The sequence below is a fragment of the Myotis davidii genome, unplaced genomic scaffold (genome assembly GCF_000327345.1).
Source record: "Myotis davidii unplaced genomic scaffold, ASM32734v1 scaffold1494, whole genome shotgun sequence".
Taxonomy (NCBI): domain Eukaryota; kingdom Metazoa; phylum Chordata; class Mammalia; order Chiroptera; family Vespertilionidae; genus Myotis; species Myotis davidii.
Window position 1 is genome coordinate 3,774,211 of NW_006286246.1, and position 6,812 is coordinate 3,781,022.

At 62.0% G+C, this 6,812-nt stretch overlaps 1 protein-coding gene across 1 annotated transcript in view; it reads left to right on the top strand.

Moving 5' to 3' along the window:
- IGF2R (insulin like growth factor 2 receptor) overlaps window positions 1-6,812 on the top strand; it is a gene marked incomplete at its 5' end in the record, with an annotated part of 85,721 nt that overhangs the window by 72,873 nt on the left and 6,036 nt on the right. The window lies entirely within an intron of this gene.

Genomic DNA, 6,812 nt, shown 5'->3' on the forward strand with positions numbered 1-6,812 from the left:
GACCTCCTGAACATCTGAGTCCGGGGCCGGGGCTGGGGCCGCCGCCCGCCGGGCACGTCAACCAAATAAGACTCCAGCTCCGTGATACTCTGTCATTTTTGCCTTTAACAAAAACTGGTTCAAAAGGGAATGATTTCTGTGAAGGGGGAGAGAGAGGTGAGCAGGTCAGGCACCCCTCGTCCTGGTGGCCATGGCCCGGGATGAGGCATTGGTCCAGTTAGAAAGGGTGGTGCTGGGGCCCGGTCTGTCCCGAGTCCTCATTTAAATGCGTGGCGCCGGGCCGGGCGCACCTGGGGACAGGGGGCTCCGAGAGAACCCTTGCTGCTGTAGGCCCTGTCGGTGTCTGACCGTTGTATTTAGCATTTACTTCTCTCCTATTTATTGACTCTCACAATTACTCAGGTTTGTGAAAAAAAGAAAAAAAGAAAAAAGAAAAAAAAACACAAAAAAACAAAAACAAAAAAAAACCAAACCTCCCCCCAGTTTCTTCCTGCGGGTGGGTGTGCGGCCACCCGGGTGCGGGAAGCTGTCTGCGGGGCTGGTTTCATATGCGATTTTGACCTTGTCGACATGTATCCTCTAAGTTAGAATACTCGTCTGTCTCCTTTCTTCTTGCTTTCTGTTTCCTGCGGGCGCACGCACGTGCGTGGCCCCTGAGTGCCTGGGCTTCGAGGGCCGCCTGCCCCACGCCCCTAGTCAGTGCTGCTCCGCTTTGCGTGGCGTCTGAGGCCTCGGGGCACAGAACACGCGGCCAGTGTTTCTCTCGCTGGCTGGTGCCCGCAGACACCCGCCCAAAGGTTGATTTTTGTGAGTCGAGATGTCAGAGAAGATGACGTGCGAGGCCTCTTCAGGTTCTCTGACACCACCACGACTGTGCTTATTTTTTTAAGAAAAAAGTGTTTAGCAACCACCCGACCTATAAGAAGCCTTAAATCGCACAGCGTGTGACTTGCAGGATTGCATGCAGGCCGGCGGTGGGACTCTCGCCCAGGCGGGGCGGCCGAGGTCGGGGCCCCCAGCGGTGGGCGGGGCGGGGATGGCTGCTCTCTCCCTGCCGCTGGCTCTTCTCGAAGTGTTTAATGGACGACTTTCCTCTTATTCTAGAATTGTACATAGTGGGAGTCACGTACTGAAGGGCAAACCGCCTACGGGTTCATTGGTTTGTACTCAGTTTGGCTGGCTTATTTGATTTCAACATGAGTATTTTTTAAAATTGATTTCTTTCCTCATTTTTTTTCAATCAAATTTACTGTAACGTAAAGTATTCAACGATTTCAATAAAAGATAAATTATTAACTGGGTGTCACTGCTTTTTCCCCTGGAGAGTGGGACGCTGCCTGCCCGCCCTCCCGTGAGGGTCCCGGGGCCGCGTTCGGGCGCAGCTGCAGTGGCGGGGGGGTGTTTAGCAACCACCCGACCTATAAGAAGCCTTAAATCGCACAGCGTGTGACTTGCAGGATTGCATGCAGGCCGGCGGTGGGACTCTCGCCCAGGCGGGGCGGCCGAGGTCGGGGCCCCCAGCGGTGGGCGGGGCGGGGATGGCTGCTCTCTCCCTGCCGCTGGCTCTTCTCGAAGTGTTTAATGGACGACTTTCCTCTTATTCTAGAATTGTACATAGTGGGAGTCACGTACTGAAGGGCAAACCGCCTACGGGTTCATTGGTTTGTACTCAGTTTGGCTGGCTTATTTGATTTCAACATGAGTATTTTTTAAAATTGATTTCTTTCCTCATTTTTTTTCAATCAAATTTACTGTAACGTAAAGTATTCAACGATTTCAATAAAAGATAAATTATTAACTGGGTGTCACTGCTTTTTCCCCTGGAGAGTGGGACGCTGCCTGCCCGCCCTCCCGTGAGGGTCCCGGGGCCGCGTTCGGGCGCAGCTGCAGTGGCAGGGGACCCCTCATGCAGCACCTCCGTCCTCTCTGGGCCGTCCCCACGTGCAGGACTGACTGGGTGCGCCGTGCCCCTCAGCGTCACCCACGTCTGGGCCGGGCCTCCTTCCGAGAAGGCAGACGCGGGGTTCCCCGTTCACCAACGCAACCCCGTGGGTGGGTCCCCTGGTCCCGGGAGGTGGTCTGGGTGCAGCCAGTCGGAATGGCTTCTCCTGCACACACCCGTCTTTCCTCTGGCCACTGACCAGCCCGCTGGGTGCTCGTGGGGAAGCAGATGAAGCCGCCCCGTCAAAGCAGGCTTCCCTTCGTCCCACTTGCTGATGATCCGGTGGGCGCTCGTTCCTTATTACATTTTTTAGGGTTCCACAACGTTGAAGTATTGGAACCACCAGAACGGTGCTTCTGACCCATTCCTTCTTCTTCTCCTCCTTTTTTTTTTTTTTAAAAAAAATATATTTTTATTGATTTCAGAGAGGAAGGGAGAGGGAGGGAGGGATAGAAACATCAGTGATGAGAGATCATGGATCGGCTGCCTCCTGCACGCCTCCCTGTTGGGGATCGAGCCCACAACCTGGGCATGTGCCTTTGACTGCAATCAAACCCCGGACCTTTCAGTTTGCAGGCCAACGCTCTATCCACTGGGCCAAACTGGCTAGGGCTCCTTCCTTTCTTTATTCTCCTCATTCGAGTGCTGGCATGTGGGGTGTGCTGAAGCCAACCCCAGAATGTGACCTTACTCAGAGATGGGTCCTTGCACCAATGACCAAGTGACAGCGAGGTCAGCGGGGTGGGCCCTAACCCGCCATGACTGGTGTCCTTGCAGAATGGAGACCTGCAGACACAGACACACACAGAGGCAAGCGGATGTGAAGACACTGGGGAAGGACAGTCAAGTGCGAGCCAAGGCGAGCAGCCTGGACAGCCCTGCTCTCAGCCGCAGGAGGAGCCCACCCTGCCCACACCCTGATCTTGGACTTCTGGCCAAAGAGCGGTGAGGCAGTAACCCTCTGTTTCACCTCCCAGCCCATGGTGCTTTATTATGGCAGCCCTAAGAGGCGCACCCACACACTACAGGCCCGGCCCCGGCTTCCTCGCGGGGCCAGGCAGCGACGACACACACGGACCGCGACCACGGCAATGCTGCGCCTCGGAGCTCGGTACCCGTCTCGGCCGCCGTCCCGTGCTCGTCCCACACCCCCACCCCCTTTTTACTCTTGGCATTTATAGAAAACATGATGCAGAAAATACACTCGCTTCCTTGTCTGTTCATTCATTCAAGGAGAGGGTCCGTTTCAGGCCGGGGGTCCCGGCACAGGGCGCAGTGATGTCTCAGGCCCACGGTCCCCCGTCTCCCCGTCACTGCCTTGAACTGACACCAGAGACCAGTCTGGGAAGAGCTTTCAGTTCCGGATGGGGAACAGACCGGGCCCCAGGGGGACACAGTCACTGTGACACGGCTGCTGGTTGGCTTTGAACCTGAGCCAGGGCCTGCGCTCTGAGCCCATCGTCTGCCCGGGGCCCCATCACCCCCTCTGGTTCGGTCCGCACGCTCAGAGCAAGCTTCGCGTTTGTCAATGGCTGAGAAAATGAAGGCAGGATAGGATTGCATGACACGTGAGAGTCGGATGGGATGAAATCCCGGGTCCCTAGTGGAGCGTCAGCGGGAGCCCCCCCCCCCCCCATCACTCACTCTCCTCTGGATGCTCTGGCACCAGGACCGCACGTATGACGCGGGCCAGGGGCTGACCCCGAGCCGTGGTTTCTCGTGTCTGATGCGTGGGTAGCTCAGGTGCTGGCAAGGGTCACAGGTCATGCTCGGTGAGCACCTGGCTGTCCTCCAAGCTTGGGATGGTGACACAAGCCAGGCCCTTCCCGACGGGCCGTGGCCACAGTCCTTGGTAGCTTCTCCCCTTTGCCATTAGGATCGCCTGAAGCAGGGCTGGGAGAGGGGGTGAGGGAGGGATGCAGGGCAAGGTGAGGGTCCCCCAATCTCTGGTGGGGGCTGGGGGCAGCTCCTGTCCATGGGAACAAGTGAGCGGTGGGAGTTCCGGTCAGGTCTCGTCTGGCCTGGCTGCTGGGGAGGTGGGAGCGGGGAGGAACCCCGCTTTCTCCCCCTGATGCGTGGAGAGCAGGACCTTCAGGCTTCGGCCACTCCTCACGCAGGGGACCCGTCAGGGGAGCTGGCACCCCCGTAGCCCTCTCCCTGTGTCACTCTGGGTTACCCCCCAAAAGCAATTCTCTGACCCCACGTTAACTTGATCCCACACCGTCTGCCTGCAGAGCGTCAGACCCCATAGTTCAGGCCTGGGTCCCACAAACCGGCCCCCACGGCAGGTGCCCCTCAGAGGCAGGAGGGCCCCAGCTCCCACAGTTCCGCCTGCTTTTGCCACAGATGGGGGTTCCCATGACCCCCTCCCTCTTGGATTCGATTATTTGCTGGAGCAGCTGGGAGATCTCAGGGTAACACTGAGTTTACCAGCTTCGTGAAGGGCACGATGGAGGATGCGGGTGAGCGGCCAGGTGAAGGGATGCACAGGGCGAGGTCTGGAGGGTCTGAGCCCAGGAGCCTCTGCCCTTGCGGAGCTGGGGCCCCCTCCCCCCTCCTCCCGCCCCTGCCCGTACGAACGCGTCCTGGACCTGGGAGCTCTGAGCTCTGCGCCAGTGGGGTTCTCACGGAGGCTTGCTCGTGGGACAGGGCCAGTGGCTAGCTCACGAGGATGGGGGCTGGCTTGGTCTTTCCTGTGGCCAGGAGCCATCGAGGCGCCCACCTGAGTCCCCCATTAGAACAAAGCCACTCCTCCCCCAAGGCTCCTGGAGGCAGACAGACTGCATTTCCTGCCTCGCCCAGGGCCGCGCTGAGTATGCTGGGTCCCCCATGCCCTCTCCCTGCCTGGCTCCCCCTCTGGCCACGTGGGAGGGGATCTCGGAGCTGCAGTCCACCCAGGAGGGGCCGTGCTTGTTACCAAACCACAGGGCTGGAGGCGGCTCCGGTGCCCAGGGGTGCGCGTCCCAGGAACGAAGGGCACCCCTGGGCAACTGTTCACCTGTCCCTCCTGTGCGCGTGGAGGCCCCCGAATGTCGCGTGTCCTGGGGCTCCTGTCAGCAGCCCTGGCCTGGGCCCACTGGGCCTCACCGCTGTGGCCAGAGGACCTTGGGTCCTGTCCCAGGGTCAGGCCGTTTCAGGGCAGCGGGGAGCCTGCCCGGGAGACAGCGACACTGGTGGGGTCCCAGGTGGGTCCCGGGAAACCCAGCCGTGCGGAGTCGGGCGAGGACGGCGGGAAACGGATCTGTGTGGGGAGCTGGGCCCTCGCACCCGTCCCGTCCCACGCCCCCGGCCAGAGGACGGGTTACCTGCAACCCAGAGCTGCTTCCGGTCCGGCGGTGCTGCTGCGGACCCAACGCCGCGCCAGCTGCTGCCAGGCCCTCACCGTCCCCAGCCCGGGCCCCGCGTGTGGCGTGCAGGGACGGGATGGGGGAGGCTCGGCCTGTGTGGGGGGTGGAGGCCGGAGGACCCCGTGGCCGGCTGGGAGCTCTGCCCCGTGGGGAGCAGGCCCGTGCTCTGCATTTCCCTGCGGAGGGCAGGGCGGCCCGGGATGAAGGCCTGGAGCCTGGGGGCCCGGCCACCACAGGCTGCCCCTGCCCCTACCCCTGCGTGTGCTCGGGGTCATTTGGGCCACTTTGCCGGCCGCCTCACTCCTCCTGCCTTGTCTCACGCCTGTCGACCCCCCTGACCCTGCCGATAGCATGTGAGGCCGAGGCGGGGGGGGGCGGGCCGAGGCGGGTGGGGCTCCCCTGTGCCCTCGCCTGCTGCTGTCCCCCGGGGAGTCTGCCCAGGGACTGAGCTGGCGGAGTGAAGGGCGACTCGTCCCGACTGGTCCCTGTGCCCAGCCCAGCGCTGCCTGCCATCGCCGGGACCTGGTGAATGTTTGTTGAGTCAACAAATGAACCAGCACGTGAGCCGCGAGCCAGAGGCAGCTTCCCTGGCTGGAGCGCTCACTGGGCAGCCGTGCGGGTTCCGTGGAGAGAGAGCTCGGGGCGCTGTTGCCCCCCTCAGCCTGCTCCCTGGTGCGGAGGGGCCGCCACACAGCGGTGCTGCAGGCTGTGGGGGAAGGAGCAGGAGCGGGGCCTCTCCAGCTGGTGGACGCTGCGGGGAGCCCCGGGGACCCCTGACCTGGCGATGCGGGCGCGGCCGCCGGGCCCACGGGGATGACGCTCTGGAGCAGGTCGGGGAGTCGGCTGGTTCCAGAAGCAAACGTTCCTCCTCCTCGCTCTGCTCTCGGCCTCGTTCCCCCCCATCTACGTGGGCATCGTCTTCCTGGGCCTCACCCCTGAGCACCGCTGCCGGAGCCCGGGCGTGGCCCAGCTGAGCCAGCGCTGCGGCTGGAGCCCGGCCGAGGAGCTGAACTTCACCGTGCCCGGCCCGGGGCCCGCGGGCGAGGCCTTCCCCCGCCAGTGCCTCAGCTACGAGGTGGACTGGAACCGGAGCGGCCTGGACAGAGAACAGGAGCCTCCTGCCGCTGGGCCCCTGCGGGCACGGCTGGGTGTACGACACGCCCGGCTCCTCCATCGTGACCGAGGTGAGAGCAGGCCCTGCATGTTGGGGATGGTGTGGGTTTCAGGGAAGAAGCAGACACCACATTCTCAGGTTTGGTTTCACGGCAGGAAAGAGGTCAGAGTTCTGTGTAGCAAACAGTAGGCGCAGTCAGGCTCCTGGGGCCCTGCGCGACCCTTTTGACGCTGTTGCACGTGGCGGGTGTGGGCCTTGGAGGGGCATCGGGGCACGGCCAGCCCTGGGCAGTGGCTCTGTGTTAGCCAGGGCCAGTCTGGACGAGGCCACCGCTTCCCAGAAACGAGAGGCCACGGGGTGTCTGCCACCACCTTTGGGCTGGTCCCCTCGCCCTGCCTGGTCAGCACGC